The 3,801-nt window shown below is 31.1% G+C and overlaps 1 pseudogene; it reads left to right on the forward strand.

Annotated features, from left to right (window-relative positions):
- Window positions 1-1,548: 1,548 nt before the first annotated feature.
- LOC102244964 lies at window positions 1,549-1,979 on the forward strand (annotated as a pseudogene).
- Window positions 1,980-3,801: the final 1,822 nt, after the last annotated feature.

A 3,801-nucleotide genomic window follows, 5' to 3' on the forward strand; every position in this document is an offset into this window, starting at 1 on the left:
GCTGAACAGCTAAAAATATGTGAAGCTGGTATTCAAATCCAAGCAGTCTGGCCCGGGCATCCATGATTTTAACCACACATATACTATCTCATGCTAGAAAGTAGAACTTAGATTTGAAGACAAGCAATCTGATCCCAGAACCCACATTCTTAATGACCAACATATATTTCACTCACTGCTAGATCATTATCAATAAATCATGGGCCATTGGCCAACTGAATGTGTTCTTTATAAGTTCTATTAAGTTGTCAACAGGCACTAGAGAGAAAGAGTAGAATGCTATAAAACCATTTAATGTCTTCAATGACTTTGAGATATTGGGACTTAAATAAGTTCTTATTCTTATGAACCCATTAAATCTATGTCTGCGCTGAATGCCACTCTAAGTGATATATACACAATAATAAGTACTTGTAGTAACATAAGCATGTCACTCAATGACTCCAAGCTGCATTTGTATTTTCATCCAAATGTGACAAGTTTGAATTAAATGAAGTTTAAATTTTCAGTTTTAAAATGTTAGATCACAGGTGACAACAATGAATTTACATTACACTTTACTATTTTTTTTTATCATTTCACATAAATTATCTTGTACAAGAATGTATTTTTAAATTAATTGTCATCATGATATCATCATAGTGGACACTATTATTTCTCATAAGTCTGCATATTAAATTTAAAAGTGATATCAACATTTATATGCTAATAAATATATTCACAAATGACAGTGATGAGAAGGAATGGATTTATAGCAAGAATTGCAATACATTTTTTTTTATAATTTTTCCCTCAGTAGAACTGCAATTATGATTTCTCATTTACAGTTTATCTCATCAAAAAAATCATTGCTGCAATTTAAGTAAATCCATAATAATAAAAAATTTTCTGTTTATGAACTTTGGAGACTCCACAGAATATATTGTCTTTGAATAAACACTTTCAATTCCTAACTTCTTTATAAGTTTTATGAAAAAGATGTACAAAATTGTCAGATAATGAAGGAAATAAAATTTACCATAGAGAAAAGAGTTTCGGAGAAACATCTGCTAAGAGCTTTGCATGGAAATTTAAGGAGCTAACTTGTAACATTTTCAGAGCATGGTTTTGTTTATCAGGGCTATCTATGCAGGTTTTCTCATAAATAATTTAAATTTAATTTTATCTTTCATCATAGTTCCAATTTATATTTAAGAGTCCCAAACTCAAGTTTTCTTCCAGACAAGAGTATACTTTAAAAGCAGCTGTTGTCATTAGGAAGAAAACATGAGCAAAACTATATGTTTTACTTTACTGTTATGTTACCTAAGGGTAGTAGAAATTCAAACATACGCTGACTTCTCACACACATGAATCATAACATGATTATGAGTATTTGATTATTTTTAAACATATGACTGATATTTGTAGTAGAGACAATAATATAATTTGATATTAACATTGCATACTAATCTTTAAGATTCTTGGTCGTTTTTTATTTACTAAAGTATGCAATAGATATATTGGTTGCTACATTTGAAAATGGGTTTTTCTGCCTCCACTGCCACCATGGCACCTGTGAGAAAATGTGCAGCAAAGGAAGGCAAAAGAAAACGAAGCAGGTTCTGAAGTTTACACTTGACTGCACCCACCTGGTAAAAGATAGAATCAAGGATGCTGCCAATTTTCAGCAATTTCTTCATAAGAGGATCAAAGTGAATGGAAAAACTAGGAATCTCAATGGAGAGGTTGTGACCATTGAAAGGAGCAAGGGCAAGATTACTGCAACTTCTGAGGTGCCTTTTACCAAAAGATAGTTGAAATATATCATCAAAAATATTTGAACAGGAATAATCTACATGATTGGTTGCATGCATTAACTAAGAGCAAAGAAAGTTATAAATTATGTTACTTCCAGATTAACCAGGATGATGAAGAGAAGGATTAAAACTAATTTATCTGGAATGTTTTATATGAGTTCTTGAATAAGACTTGGAAACCAAAAAAAAAAATGTACACAAATATCTTATTTATATAATTTTATTCCCATTCTTGAAAGATTATTTCCATTTAAAAAGGTTAAGTGTATAAAAATTTATATATATACACATACATAATTAAAAATTACATTTAATAGGCCCCAGATGATAGGATATTAAAAATGTGTGCAGATGTTCAAACCTCAGAGGGAAGGTAAGGGAGGGTGGGGGTAAGGGAGAAAGATCAACCAAAGGACTTGTATGCATGCATATAAGCCTAAACAATGGACACAGACAACAGGGGGTGAGGGTGAGGGGGTGAGGGGACAATGGGGGGATAAAGACACATCTGTAATACCTTAATCAATAAAAAAATTTTTTAAAAATTAAAAAATGTGTGCATATACTATATATACATAATGTTTTTTGTTTTGGAATGGTTTCAAAGAAATTGCATTTTATAAAAATTTGTGATTTCATTAAACTTTACCCAAGATTAAATAGTATTAAAATAAGGTAATAGAAAAACCACAGAATTTAGGTTTATATACTATTCCATACTATATTAAATCATATTTGAATATTTAATTTCCAAATAAGAACATAATGTATACATACAAAAATTATTGAATAATATAAGGAAATGAATAATCCACATGAATTCTAGATATAAGGAAATTGGTGAAATAATTTAACAGAAACATTTGATTTAGAAATGATCTGTCTTTTACGATTTAGGACTAATGCATAAATTGATTATTCAGTTATATGCAGCATATATATTTGGGTATTTCTGTGAGCCAATGCTTTCACATTTAATTGTAAGGTTCAGTTAATTGAATACTTACTGATTTCAATGGGAAGGATAAAATATGATTAAGAGACTATTGTTGCATTTAAAGTCTTTTTCCCTTATGCAGTAGGAGAATTTTCAGAAAAAAAAATTCTCAGGTTTGGCACTAGGCCCTGTCTCAGTTACATCTTATGTATAAGCAATAAAACCTTCCAACCTCAATTTCTCTAGCAATGAGCCCATGTAATGACCCCCACCTTAAGAGGTGCCCTGAAATTTATTTAATGTAAAATAACATGTCATCACATTGTTTACTGTTAGGCATCTGGAAAGGTAAAAGTTCAGCACTTATTCCAATAATATTAGTGTTATTCAGGCACAAATTATATCTGTAAAATGTTAGTATAATTGTATTTAAATGTGACATTATCTATTTTTTACCTCTTTATTATTTATTTTTTTAATTTAAGTTATTTATTGTGTAATGTATTACATGTCTCATTTTTCCCCCATTGACCTCTCCCCAACCATCCCCAACCCCCAGCATAAGCCCTCACCTCCCCACACTCTGTCTGTGTCCATTGGTTATGCTCATATGCATGTATACAAGTCCTTTGATTGATTAACTATCTCTTAAATTATAGAATCCTTCTTCATACCCCAATTGATAAGCAACTGACTCACTCTCCAGGCTACATAAATTATACTTTTTTGTTTATCAGTCATATGCTTTGTGATTAAAAATATTATTTAGCCTAGCCGGCATGGCTCAGTGGTTGAGCACTCGCCTGTGAACCAAGGTCATGGTTCAATTCCTGGTCAAGACACATGCCCAAGTTGTGGGCTTGATGCCCAGTGCAGGAGGCAACCAAGCAATGATTCACTCTCATTATTGATGTTTCTATCTCTCTCTCCTCTCCCTTCTTCTCTGAAATCAATACAAATACATTTTTAAAAATAAATAAAAACATACATTTTTTAAAAGAAGAAAAACAAATTGAGAAAGAAGAAGCAAAAATATCACTTTTGCAGATGACATGATTCTGTATA

Source organism: Myotis brandtii, unplaced genomic scaffold, assembly GCF_000412655.1.
Source record: "Myotis brandtii unplaced genomic scaffold, ASM41265v1 scaffold507, whole genome shotgun sequence".
NCBI classification, from domain to species: domain Eukaryota; kingdom Metazoa; phylum Chordata; class Mammalia; order Chiroptera; family Vespertilionidae; genus Myotis; species Myotis brandtii.